The sequence below is a fragment of the Diabrotica undecimpunctata genome, chromosome 4 (genome assembly GCF_040954645.1).
Source record: "Diabrotica undecimpunctata isolate CICGRU chromosome 4, icDiaUnde3, whole genome shotgun sequence".
Lineage (NCBI taxonomy): Eukaryota > Metazoa > Arthropoda > Insecta > Coleoptera > Chrysomelidae > Diabrotica > Diabrotica undecimpunctata.
This window is the reverse complement of record NC_092806.1, coordinates 427,218-442,692: the sequence shown is the minus strand read 5'-3', so window position 1 is coordinate 442,692 and position 15,475 is coordinate 427,218.

Below are 15,475 nucleotides of genomic sequence, written 5' to 3'. Positions count from 1 at the left end.
GCAAAAAATAGACTATCATTAACACTGAGATGAAGTCACGAATTTATAAAGCCAGTGTAAGACCAATAATGACATATGCCTCGGAAACAAGACCTGACACAGTCACAACGCAAAGTCTACTGGAGGCTGCAGAGATGAGAGTACTGAGAAGAATTACGGAAAAGATATTAGAAGAAAATGTAACGTACAATGTATAAATGAATGGACACAAAATAGAAAAAAAGAATGGAATAACCACATAAGCCGAATGGAGAACAGAGGACACCCGTGTCGTCAAAATAGCAAGAGATAAGTCACCACTCGGCAGAAGAAGTATCGGACGACGGCGCAAAAGATGGAGTGACAACCTTCCATACAGGTATTAATCCGCCAATTAACAGATTGCCAGTCAATGCGTTTTCAATGTTAAATAATTAAGGAAGAATAAGAGAATACTTCTTTGTGGGTCAGACTACATCATTATTTTAGTCTTAGTCCTTATTTGTGCTAATTATTGTTGAATCAGATTACAGCGAACCTACAGGGTAACATTACCTGATTCTTAGTATAATATGCTGATGATGCAGAGTTGGTAGGAAATACTTAAAGGGATTGGGAACAAAAACTGAAACAGTGAAGACAAATCTCTTGAGGAAAAAGTTTAAAATTTAACAGTACAAAAACAGCGTACTTAGAAGGTTTATTTAAAGATGAAGTTACTTTAAATAAAATGATAATTTTGGATGGTGAAATGATTTAACAGTTTTAAAGAAGAACTAAAGAAGAACTGGGAGAGACTCTTAGTCAGGATCTGTTGGCAAAGGGAATAAATATTGATATGACCTAACATGGAAGTTTATGAAGAACTGTTAGTAGATTACGATGATATGTTTATTTGCATTACACAATCATAACTTTATCTACACTTTTTCATTTGATTGCACGATTTTTTCTTGATTTTTTTATATGCACTTTTCAAAATTGTATTTATATGTAGCACCTCTCTCTAAGGAAAAAGAGAATAAAACATATACGTTGACCACCCTATATTAAACAGTTTTCTTAACTAACGCTCCTTATCTATATCGTCACGTTCTATTGTCAGCGCCTGCAAAGACCATTTAGTAAATTAATAATATCTGAAAGGCAATAAATATCTGGGTGAGAATGTATCCGAGAAGGCATTCGCGGACATCGTAAGAGATAAAACTTTAAACCGGAAATCGATAAGTTAACAGTAAATTACTCTACCGTTGTAGTTAAAAATTTACTGCTGTACCTAAGCTGAATTTATCTAAAAGCAAAAAAAGGCCAATAAAATCAGGCGGTACATATCCGAAGATAATGTTGCCCTTTTCGAGATTCCTTCAGTTAATTTTTTCTTAAATAAATGTCTGTTCCGTTTTTTCTTTATATACAGGTGTAGAACGCCTAGACCTCAACATACAATGTTTTTTTATATGATCAAATTTTTAACAAATGTTAATGTATTTTTTATCATTGTTTAGAAATATGCTTTATTGTCACTGAAAATTATACAATTTTATGGACAAAACTTACAAAAAGTCAAAAAAATACCCATAAAAATTAAAATTTACTAAAATTACATAAATCGTCATTGTCACAAAATACAACATAATAAACTATACAATCCATTGCAAAATTTAACTAAATTTCAAACTGCATAATAAAACCTTTATACCATAAGAACCATAAAAAACTAGTTTAAGAATAAGTTAAGGTTGCTGCATGTGATACCCAAATATATTATATAAAAATATTTTAGTTGTTTGTACCTAAACGTACTGTAATTTCTTAGTTATTAGTTAAGAAACTCTTTCATCGAATAATATGCTCTTTCACATAGATAGGCTATTGTCAATTTACGCCACTTAAGAGAAGAAGTTGCAGATTTAAGTTGCAAAGAGAGATGGTTGTATAATTTTTTTGCCAAATATAATATAGGTTTTTCTACTAACTTAGTAGACGGGATCGTTAAATACACATCAAAGCTTGAATTTCTGGTGGAGCAGTCATGATTAGGTCTTGCTGAAAATACATGAAGGTGTTTACGAATTAAGCAAACAATTTACAGAATATATAAAAAGGCAAGAGTTAAAATCCCGTGATTTTTAAAGTAGCTTCTGCAATGTGTTAGTCTCATCATTCAATCTTCGCTTATCCACTGCTGGACATAGATCTCCCTCATAATTTTCCATCTATTTCGATCTTGTGCCTCTTGCATCCAATTCCTATGACAACGTTTTAGATCGTCAGTCCAACGTGTTGGTGGACGACCTCTGCTTCGGTAGGTATCATCTCTTGGTCTCCATTCCAGTATCCGCTTTGTCCATCTATTGTCTGTCATTCGAGCCACGTGGCCTGCCCAGTTCCATTTTAGTGTTGCTACTCTCTCTACTGCATCAGCCACTCCTGTTCTTTGTCGTAGCTGGCGATTTGGGATCTTGTCTCGTAGTGAAACGCCCAACATAGCACGCTCCATCGCCCTTTGACACACACGGATCTTTTGAACTGTTCGTGTTAGTCTACTGAAGCCAAAAAGATACCGTATTGCTCTTTTTTGTAATTTAAAAATAACATTAGTTTGGGCAGCCGTACTAGAATTCCAAAAACGAAGGTCATATCGAAGATGAGACTGGAACAAAGAAAAATGTGTTATTTTGGAAGATGTCAAATTAATTTCCTTCGAAACAGATCTTTGCATAGTAGGCTAAGACTAGTTTCTTAGTTAAAAAATTGATATGAAGGGACCATTTAAGGTTGCTGTCTATAAAAATACCAAGAAATTTTATAGAATCAACGATAATGATATGGCTGTTATTAAGAAGCAAGGGTTGAAAAGTCCATTATAGGATAATGCTACTGTCTGATCCACGTTAAAAGAGGGTAAATTAGAGTCAGACCAGGTTTTTATTTTAAGTAGATCAAAAGTTTTAATTGCATGAAGAGTTGCAATATTAGAGTTTCTCCAGGTAATACTGGAGTTGTTTTGTTTAGAGCAGCAAGCTCAAAAATAAAAATAGCCATTATGATTGTCAACCTCCGTAGGGTGACGGCACTCTAAGAAGAAGAAGGTAATACTGGTAATACGTCAGCAAAAAGAAAAAATTTTTCATCGATTTTTAAGTTATTGATGTCATTTATAAAGATAAGGAAAAGTCGAGGACCCAGTACTGAACCTTGTGGCACTCCACATACAATGCTTTTGTGACTAAAGTCAGTATCATTTGCTTTAACCAGTTGTGTCCTATTCCTCAAGTAAGGTTGGAACCAATTCAAAGAAATACCTCAAATTCCTCAGAAATTAAATTTTTTTATCAAATTGCCGTGAATTACACAATCAAAAGCTTTGGCATAATCACAAAAAACAGTGGCAATGTAAAGATTATTGTTTAATGCTTAATAGATCTCATGTAGTACAGGAAACATAGCATCGCTGGTATATTTATTAGATAAAAAGCCGAACTGACTTTGTGATAAAATGTTGTTTTTAACGAGAAAGGACATAAGTGGGGCTTTTATAAGTCTCTCAATAATTTTGGATAGGACTGCTATACAACGATTTCTTTTTCAAAGAAATCGTTTTATATTGTGTTGAATATTATGCTTTCATATTGAATAAAATGAGATATTTGTTTGAAGGAGAAATAAGAACAGGGTTGCATTGAATTTACCAGTGAAACTGAGTTGTGAAGTTAAAACCAATAAAAACTTTACAATTTTTATATATTTGTTAATCGTCATAATTGTACTTACGAAATCCTCTGGCATGGCAAAATTCGTAAGTACAATTATGACGATTTACAAATATGTAAAAATGCAGTTTTGATCACTCCAATATATTAAAGTAATTTTTCAAAATTTTACAGTTGTGTCAATATATTTCCGGAACAGCGATTTACTTTAAAACAGATAACACAGAAAGTAATTTAAAAGAAAGAGACAGTACTTGTACTTCGTTTCTCTCGGTACTCGGTACTCTCTCGTTTACCGAGAAAAAATCTATGGAAAATAGTAAGAGAAAAAGCAATGGACAACAAGATATTAAGAATGATACAAAAAATTTACAATGAGGACAACCATGTCGTAATTAAAAACAATTCAACATCATCACGAAAGGCTCAACAAGGAGTAAAAAGATCAATGTAAAATTTAGAAATCTCAAAAGAAGTATATGCTTACGATTTAAAACTAATTGCAAAAATTAAAAAAGAACTTCATAATATTTACAAAAAAATGTTTACAAAATGCTTCGCCTGTAATAAAATCTGTCATATCCTTCAAATCTGTGCATTTCATAATCGAGTACATACTTTTAGGTACTCGGGCGATATAATGCAGTGTCGTGTAAACTTTAACGTCTTGACGTCCAATTTGTATCGGAACTTAAAATCTAATGGATATTTCTATATCGCATCTCTCTCATATTTTGTAGTTTCGTAAGAACCGTCAAACTCGTGAGGGGAAATACCTTTTGTAATACGTTTCCCAACGACTAAATACAAGCATCCGAAGCAATGGACCATTAAATCTATGCAAAACAACCTAAGCGAGTTCATAAAGTAAATGCAAATAATACGATAAGAGATACAATTTAGTTGTTTCTGTTTGGTCGCACACTTAGTGCAAACAACCTTCACGCATCGGCAATTGCTGCACGAGCTCTATAAATGCTACCGTCGCGCGTCGTTCACTCCTGCTGCCGTCTTAGTCGATGTTGTACAGGAGAAGGCAGACGAAAGAACGGAGGAGAAAAATTTGGTTTGAATAAGATACACTGCTCAAAGAAATAAGAATAAGGCACAGAATAAGAAAGCAGTGTCCGGTGAGTATGTGCAATTGGATGAAATGTATGTTTTAAAATAACAACTAGTGTTAGGACCAGTAAAAAAAGATTAATAAACTTTTTGTGATATAGGGTACATAAGTGCTTATTAGACGTATTTGTTTTGCATTTGTGCTGAATCAAAAACCAATGGCATTCCATAAGCACATTTCTTGATGTTTAATGTAATGCTGACGATGTGATGTTAGCAGGATATATTAAAAGAGAATTGTAGAAAAGATGGAAATACTGTAGGCAGGCCCTATATATCGAAATCGGGATATTAGATAATAAATGTTTAAATGATTATTTAAAATATTACGAACAGGAAATAAATACGATACAACAACAGTTAAAGCAACCAATCCATTGCGATTATTTTCATTCAAAACCAAACCTAATAACATACAGGAGAGATCATTTACATACAAAATACTTTGTGAATGTAATAAGTTTTGTCTGAGTGATTTCCTCTTTTTACATTTTTTTTCCTTTAAGCTTACAGTAACTTTGCTTCTGTAGTTCGTTCAAAGGTCTTGGAATTACTGTAATTTATTTATTTAACACATTTTGTTCCTTCACCAATTTCTCGCATTTCTATTCCAGGTCGGACTTGAAGATTTTGCATTATTACACTCTTCTTACAAAATTGACACCTGTTCTCTTACCTTTTCTATTTCATTTTTACTAATGACTAGTTGCTTCTTCAAATAAATAACTTCAGGTTGTTCATTATCACACACTCACATGTTTTATTTACATTTAAAGATATGCGTTTAGTTAAAGATCATATAGCTGTACTACTCTTTAGTCAGATCCTCGACAATATTTATAACTTGCTAAAAATGATTTACAAAATTTTTCATGAAAATACTAATCGCAACGTAATTGACAACCCGAATATTCGTAAAGATACTATAACCGCCTAATAATTTTTGGATCTAGCTAAGTAGTAGCAAGATCTAAAATAAAATAAAGTAAGGATGTCTCAGGGCGCAGACATTTTTTCATTGTGCTGAATATAATCGGTACACAATGAGGATAGATGAAACTAGATCATTAGTATCTTAGAGACCTTTGAATTTTAAACATTAAAAAAGCAAAAGCGCTATATGTGCATGACATATTAGTTTTTAATTGTCAATCTTTGTATTTATTAAGATACAAAAATATTAAGTGTCCTTTAAGCCATTATTAATTAATGTGCAGATTATCCGTATTTTTGCCATAACTAAGTGCCCACTTAAATGAAATTTCCTATCGTATTAAACGTAGACACAGGATGTTCACCCCACGGACAATGTTAATACCCTTCAAGGTGTACCTACATATTGAAAGTAATTAGACATGGTAGTCGTCGATTATTCTTAATGAGATTGGCGAACCGTGAATGTGGATGAGGAGAGCGACAACCCTTGATTTTCGGCCTAATGATTCGAAACCAACGAGTTGAAAGATTGCGATCGAAAAGGATGCCGCTCGAAGCCATATTGGATGAGCTTGTGCTCATAGCTATCAGCTGTTCGATTTGTTTGCATGCCTAATGAAAAGGGCCTGTGAAAGGTATCGTCTTGAAATAAAAATATAATTGAGGGTTCTGATATTCATTTCATAATTGCTACTAGTAAAATACTAAAAAAAAAAAAAAAAGAATATTATAAGATATAATGGAAAAATTTTTGGAAAAACTATTTACAAACTCAAACTTTGCTGTTAATTTGAGTTTGTTAGATTAATATTTTTTCAACATTTGACGACAATTCACGATTTTCTACCATATGGAAAGAAAATACTGAGTTTAGTTAAGAGGCTCTTTTAGGAACTTCACTGGAAAAATTATTATGAGTATATTTACTGCTAGGGCAAGTAATTAATGATCATTTGTTTCATTTACGGCAATCAGCGTAATGATGGGACAGTAATTTACATTTGTAATATTGGTATTCTTCAAATTTCAGAGAGATACACATTCCAAACATTTCTGAGACATAGTCTTATAATAAATTTCATTGCAATCGCTATTTAATTTGACTTTATCTTTATACGAAATTATCATAATCTTAATCTCTACAATAGTTCGTACTTATCTTCTTATATTTCGTTTTTTTGGTGTTTTCTATAAGACCCATTTTGTTGGCTGCTGCTTTTACTGATATGACTCTTGTTCATCGTTTTTCGGTGTTCCATGATCTGGATATTATCAGTGTTGCACATATTTGTTATATGTATATTGAGCCTGTGGTTGTGATTTGTGAAGTGCATATTTTCTCAACAATTTTTAAAGCATATTTTTGTTAACATTACTAAATCATTTGGTATACCTTGGTCTCTTATTGGAATAAATATCTCATCTTGATTTCTAGTGTTAGGCTTTTGTATGGTTAATTTCCCAAATAAAATTGTAAAATCAAAATGCCAAACATCTTTATATAATTTAGGTAAAGAGAAATTAATCAATTTATTTTACCACCAAATAATAAAATCTTTTACACATTTCAAAAATACTTCCCTTTTCCATCTTTTGATTTTCCGTCTTTTAATTTTATGTTTGTACCAGACAGTACCCTATACAGGTTATTGTAATTTCAGCATTTAGTTAGCCATGTGCCATTGACCTAAGGATGCATAAAAAATTATAGTATGCGAAACCGTTCTTCGGTGGTAGTATAAATTGATTGTGAGTATCTTTATTTCTCTTTACCTAAATTATATAAAGGTCTTTAGCATTTTGATTTTACAATCTTATTTGGGAAACTCTTTAACTAAATTTAAATGAACTTACACAAACAACATATTCAAGAAAAAAATCTTTACAATAGTTAATTCGTCTTCTTTATTCATTTATTTGTAACCTGGCTACCTTTATTACCCATGTGGTTAACGCAAATATTACAAATAAAAACTTTTATCTTACTGCTGCAATATATTAGCAGCTATGAACTTCCATACGGGCCATTACCCATAAAGTATTAACGCCCGCTCAGATTTAGTGTTAAACTGAAAATCTACTTTACAGGTACGTCTCTGTTATTTATTTAGAAGTTTACAGCATTATGCTTAAGGCCTGATGGATGTGTCTCATAGTACGAGAGAAAATTGGCTTTTTCTTTGGCATAATGTACTAAGTTAGTCGTGTAGAACCTGCTATTATGCTTATTATTTATGATAACCTTTAAAAATATGTAGTGCAAATTTAAATGTAAAAGTTTGTTAGTATTTATGTTAGTGATTTTTCTATCAAGGATAGCCATGAGACACTTAACGTCTTTTGAGAATGTTAATCCTTTGAATATTGGAATTTCAATGGACAGCAAATATTGCTTCTGCATAATAAGTTAAGACAATTTCTTGGACCGTTATCGAAGTTCAAAGCTTTCGTTGTGTAAATTTCCATTGTTCGTTCCACTTAATACACTGCACTGAAAGAGAACATTAAAATAAAGCTTATGTCTGCGGCTATACTACGTTCAGTCTCAAGATAAGCTCAAGAACACAGCTATCGGTGGGTATAGAAATCAATTTCTATCCTATGACAAACCGTCATGACACGACACACCCACCGATAGCTGTGTTTTCGAGCTTAGCTTGGGAAGGAACGTAGTATAGGAGAAAAAATCCACCTTGATATATCGAGAAATAAAAATATCGAGAAAAAAAGGAATACTCTCAATTCACTAAACAAAGTTGACTTATATTTGATTCACCATCGTAGTATGTTTGAAAAATTAATTGATAAAGCTAATCCATTTGCGGAACCATTTCTAAGAATTTCTCGAAGGCCAATAGTCCCATCTCTACCTTGCAGTTTCTCAATATCGGATCGAATCGCTAGCAATCGAGGCTGAAACGTGATTTGGAAAGAATCGCTGTCTACTGGGAGCAGATGACAGTTTTATTTTGATGTCGATATTGACGCTAGTTTTGAATTTATTGTAATTTGTTTTGTATTCAGCAGATAATGAGGACTGATTACCGCTTGTTTCGTTTGAAAATGTAAATTTAGAGCCTTTATGCGGTTTAATTACCCGACATTTGTTGTTGTTAAAATTATAATGGGTAGTAATTTGTTCTGTTGTATCATTTATATGTGATTATTAATAAATTGGAATTTTGTATCATCAGTAATGTATTTGTGTACTATCTATCATTTTATATTAAACGAATTTTCGCTTTGCTTACTTTCTTTGATCTTTATTATGGACCTTTTAGTATTACTAAAGAAGGAGTGACGACTTTAACATTCATTTTAAAGACTACAAATTTTTCTGTTATCATATCTCTTCATTTATCTATTAGTTCTATTACCCTTTCCTTTTTCGTTTTAAAAAAAGTTGTCAGTGATTAAAAAATACAAAAGGATGTGGTTCAGTGCGAGATAATAACTCAAGATACGGCACCAAAAAAAAAAAGATGCCTTGAGAACTGACACATTTTTTCTATAGCCAAAGCCACTAAAAAAGAACTTAAAATAATTGTGTTATTTTACAATCTGCCTTTTCATATTTACGAGAAGAAAAAACATCGATGTGGGCGATAAATGCAAGAATGGAACAAAAGAAAAAAATGAAGCCTGCAGAAAGATGCTTACCCGATGAACTAAAACAACTGTAGAGAATTATTAGACAGAGAGAAGAGAAGAAAAGAGGATACACAAATGAAAAAAACGAAACCACCTAAATAATAAAATTAAATATATAGAAAACCTCAACAGAGAGAAAGAATTCACAGTTAACATTAACAAAAAGGAATTCAAGGCAACCACAAGACAATGCAGAAATCAGAATGTCGACCTATTAACAACAAGGAAGGATGTATTGAATAGATGAGTGGAATACTTAAACCAGGCACTTAATATAGAGAAAGAAGAAGAAAACCTAGAAGACGAAAGAGATGAAGTAAGAGGAACAGACGAAAAGAAAGAGGAACCACCAACGATTTTTGAAGTTAAAGATGCAGTTAAAAAGCTAGCCAGAAACAAATCATCCGGAATAGATAATCTTTCAGCTGAACCATATAAAAAAGGTGATACCATAATGGATTTACACTACAGAAAGCTCTCTCCGATGATTGAAATATTGGAATACTGTGCACCATACACAAAAAGGAGATATCTTTGAATGCTTTAACCACAGAGGAATTACGCTTCTAAATGCAGCGTATAAAATATTTTTCACAGTACTATGTCACCGTATGGCAATGCAGAACGGATAGTAAGAAAATACCAGGCTGATTTCAGAGGTAGTAAATCGACAATTCATTAGATTGTAGCCCTGAAACAAATTTTGGAAAAACCTCTGACATATGGCATTTATACTCATCACATATTTATAGACTACAAAGCATTCTTCGACTCTGTAAATTAAAGAGAAATGTTCAAAGCAATGAAAGAGCTAGGAATACCAAATCAGTTAGTAAATTTAACAAAACTAACTCTTGAAAAAGTTAAATGGAGAATACGAATTCAGGAGGAACGGTCTAAACCTTTTAAAACAAAATAACGGGCTACGCCAGGGAGACTCTCTCTCCTGTATACTGTCCAATCTGGCTATGAAAAAAGTAATACGTATGTCACAAATTACAACCACTGGTTCAATATATAATAAATCAGTAAAAATTCTGGCCTATGCATATTATATTAATATTGTTGGGAGAACGGAAAACGTTGTACGAGAGACGAATGTAGCATTAAAAGAATCATCTAAAAAAAATAGACGATACAACTGTAAACTTTATAGAATATACCAGGAACCTGATATCGTAAAACATATTAAGATATGACGTCTGAGGTGGATAGGGCATGTAATGCTGATGGAACAAAATGACCCAGCTAGAAAAACGCTCTATGATAGACCCATTGGTCAGAACAGAAAAGGAAGACCCAGAACAAGGTTCCTTGATAACATCGATATAGACATGAGAAATATGGTAATACTTGCTTGGCGGAGAAAAGCGATGTTTAGGGACGACTGAAGAGAAATTTACAACCTACGCAGGGTTGTAGCCACAATGATGACGAAAACCATCGATGACTGAACTTAAGGAATCAGCTAAATATTGTTGTATGTTTATCATTGCAATAAAAATCAAACAGACAAATTTGTATAGATATTTATAATATTATGTTAAGATAAAAAAAGTGAAGTTAAACGGTTTGAACGAAAAATGCTGTGAAATAAAAGCACTACAAGATTTACATGTTTTATTTAACATACATAAACATATTCTTTACACGATTTTTTAGAAGGGATTTTTAATTAATCAGATCAGATTGGAGTTTCAAAGAACAAGTCCTTTATGTTTAAAGTATTTTTAAATGGTTATTAATATTTTTTTTTCAATCACTCCATGCTACGCCCTAAAAAATAACAATAACACCTCTAGTCTTGATTCTGATGAAATGTTGTCGCAGATGCCGATTTAACAAGCTTGACACTACATCCTGATTGACATCTGAAATTAAAGAGTTTTAATCAACTAAAATGAAATTCTTGATGCGAAAATAATAGTAAACGAAAGCTGTTGAAGAGATTTCCAAACGGAATTTTATGCCAGTTTGAAGGGTAGAGATTCTCATCAGTTTTTGTATCGATGACTGGAATAAAGTAAAAAATCTACAAGTACTTTGTGTGCTTTTGTTCTCTGTGTATAATAATTTTGTAGACGGTTTTTCCGTGAACGTTTTCTATTCTTTACTTTTATTAAAAATTAGTTCATTAGAAATGGACAAACATATAGCAAATACAAATAGACCTATAATATTTTTATGAACAAATAACAAAAATATTCATACTAAACATCAAGAATCAAAAGAACTTTTTTTTAGATTTAGTTGAACTTCCTTTTTTTCCTTTCTGTTTGTAGTTCAGTTCACGGCTTATGTCTCCACTTCTCTATGTTTCGCTAGCTTGGACGCTGGATTAATCCTCCATATGACTGAGTAAATGTGGAAATTTCCCTATAAAGTTTTATCACTGTATCGTTTTTTATCTTGTTCTTTATTGTTCTGTAAATTGTTCCGCATATATACTGAAAACTGTCAATTTTGTGGTCAATATCTTTATCTTTGCTGAAACTTCTGCAAAACACAGCTTATAGAGCTCTAATGGAAGGTACTATATATTTTTAGTGACTTGGTTGTCTACAAAAAATGTTGGTGTTTGGCCTTTTAGAATTAGCCACCACTGAAACCCTGCACAGACCCATTCAACAGGAAATACATAACAAGAGCAATCCCCCAAGAGTGGTTGCTATCCACTGCCGTAACACTACAAAAAACAGCACACGCAACAGAATATTACTAGTACAGAAAATATTCTTGATACGCCATACGTTTAAGATATTCCTGAAAACGATACACGAAAAACTGAGCAAAAAACTGGAAGAAGATATAGATGCTACCCAATTTAGATTCAGAAAGGGATTTTGTATAGGAGAAACACTTTTTCATTTTAATGTGATCACACGAAGATGTTTAGAGATGAATCAGGATCTTTCGGTTTGCTTCAATGTTCGACATGAACTTGAAACTTGTAGAACTACAGGACAAAATAATGTGAACAGTCTAAATATACGTATTATAATAAATTAATCGCTACTAGAATACAGAAACCAAAAATATAAAGATAGGAAGATGAGTTAGATAGCAAAGCTAAGGAACTGCTCTTTAAGGATCCATTTTTACAAGAAAACAATACAGCAAAACGGAAAAATCTTGAATGACATAAAAATCGCAGACGACATCATTATTTTAGCCGACAGTCTAGAATCAATACAATACGAACTAAAAACAAACGTGAGAAAAACTGAGTTTGTGATCATTACAAGGCACCATATACCAGGAAGTCCAGCCATCGAAGGAAAACAAGTAAAAAATAATGAAAATCTGGACACTGCAACTATAACAAATAAAGGAGTTTCAAGTTTTGGAAATGTGGTATGTGGTTGCCAATAAGCTACAAATAACTGTGAGTATAATCTGTGGCTGATTAGAATCTTAATGGTTTGAGCCACGAGAATTCTCTTTTTGACGAGTTGTCTAATAAGGACGGTTCAAATAGGTCTGGTGTCCTCTTGGTGTTACGAATGTCCATCAACCTTACTTAAATTTAACTTGGAAATTCTCCGCTGATTCAGTTACTAACTTATGTAAGTTTAAATGAATTTATTTGAACATAATTGTTGATGTATTAAATCCAATTTTTTTTATAAATATATATCCTATTAAATTGCATGTGTAATGTACCCAAAGAATGTGCATTCATTGGCACTTGTTGACACCGATTTTTTAAGATACCAAAACATCTCACCCAGCCCGCACTCCTTGTGACTTGTTAAAGTTTACAGGGCACTAAAAAGCACAAATAAAATCGATGTAAGGCGATTCATAAAGTTAAAGCCTCGCCCACGTGTCACATTGTATCTGTGACAAAACTGCGGTCACCTATCACAGAGGAATTACAACTGGTCTCGCCACTATCTCATATGAGTTCTTGGAGAATGAAAACCCATCGTTTGTTGTGGTGACAACAAATTTAACAGGACTGGATTAAAATTGGTACGAACGATGGTAAAAAAGACCAAAATATTTTTTTTAACACAACTTTTTTTTTAATAATGTCATATTATACAATTTACAAATATATTTTATATCGTAGTAAAAGTGAAACATTCCTGTACAATGAAAGGAACATAGAATTGGGAAGTGCAGCTTGTCTTACAAAGTATATTTAAAATTTTTTACTAATAGTTGTAGCATAAAATAAATTAGTAAAAACATGCCAATTTTAACATGGTTCAAGATGGAATGTTACAGTTTTACACTTTTTAAAGCAAGTAGCAAACTAAATTTTGAAAAATGTATATTTACAAAATAATGATGCATAAGCGGAACTTGATTAATCTTAGAGCCATAAAAAACAGCAGATGTTAGCTATTAATTTGATCAGGGTAACATGAGTGCTTTCAAAAACTTCAGGGTCATTAGTTGATAAAGTATAGCTATACAATGTATAAGTGGAATACTTTAACCAGGCACTTAATATAAAGGCAGAAGAAGAAAACCTGGAAGACAAAAGAGATGGGGTAAGGGGAACAGACGAGAGGGACGAGGAACCACCAAAGTTAAAGATGCAGTTAAAAACCTAGCCAGAAACAAATCACCTGGAATAGATAATCTCCCAGCTGAACTATATAAAGAATATGGCCATGGTACCATAATGGCATTACAGCAGCTTATAACAGAAATATGGACACAGAAATCGCTCACCAATGATTGGAATATTAGAATACTTTGCACAGCGAAATGCTGCGTATAAAATACCCTAAAGATTGCAACTCTGAAACAAATTTTGGAAAAAACAATGGAATATAACATTGATACTTATCACATATTTATAGACGACAAAGCAGGATACGACTCTGTGAATAGAAGAGAAATGTTCAAAGCAATGAAAGAGCTGTAATACCAAATCTTCTTCTTCTTCAAGTGCCGTCTCCATCAATGGAGGTTAGCGGTTATGGTGGCAAACGTTTGTCTATCTTCAGCTGTTCTTAAGAGTTCCTCAAATCCAAGTCCTGTCCAGTTTCTGATATTACGTAACCAGGACAATTTTTTTCTTCCAATTCCTCGCTTTCCTTCTATTTTGCCTTTTATTATCAACTGAGGGATGTAGTATTTCTCGTTGCGCAACAAATGCCCTAAATAACTGGTTTTTCTTCTTTTGACTGTTCTCAATAGTTCTTTTTCTAAATTGAGTCTCGCTAGTACTTCTTCATTTGTTTTTCGTGCTGTCCAAGGAATTTTTAAAATTCTACGGTACACCCACATTTCAAATGCCTCGATTCTATTCAGGCTCTTTATTTTTAAAGTCCATGTTTCGACTCCGTAGAGAAGAACAGACCAGATAAAACATTTTACAAGTTTTAATCTCAATACCAAATCAGTTGGTAAATTTAACAAAACTATCTCTTAAAAAAGTTGAATGTAGACAGATGGGGGACAGAGAGACCCTCTATCCTGTATACTGTTAAATGTGGCTCTGGAGAAAGTAATACCTGTCACAAATCACAACCACTGATTCAATATATTATAAATCATTGAAAATCCTGGCCTATGCTGATGATATCAATATTATTGAGAAAACGGAAAACCCTGTACGAGAGGCGTATGTAGCATTAAAAGAATCAGCTACAATAATGGGTTTAATAATAAACACCAACAAAACGAACTATATGAAAATAAGCACGCCACCACAAATCCTACGCCCACTTGTTATAGAAAACGACGTCATCGAAGCAGTGAACGAATTTATATACCTGTTTAAATCCACAATTATATCGAGAACTACAAAATAAAACTCTACAAACAATAAAAATGAAAATTTGTTATAGTGTTTCAAAAGGGATGTACTAAGGCGAATCTATGGAGCAGTGAAAGACAGTGGTGTGTAAAAAAGATGATACAAAGCCAGATATAGTCAAACATAGTAAGATGGGACGTCTAAGATGGATAGGGTATGTAATGCGGATGGAACAAAATGACCCAGCTAGAAAAACGCTCCTTGATAGGCCCATTGGTCAGAGAAGAAGAGGAAGACCCAGAGCAAGGTTCCTTGATAACATCGATGAAGACATGAGAAATAAATATCGGAA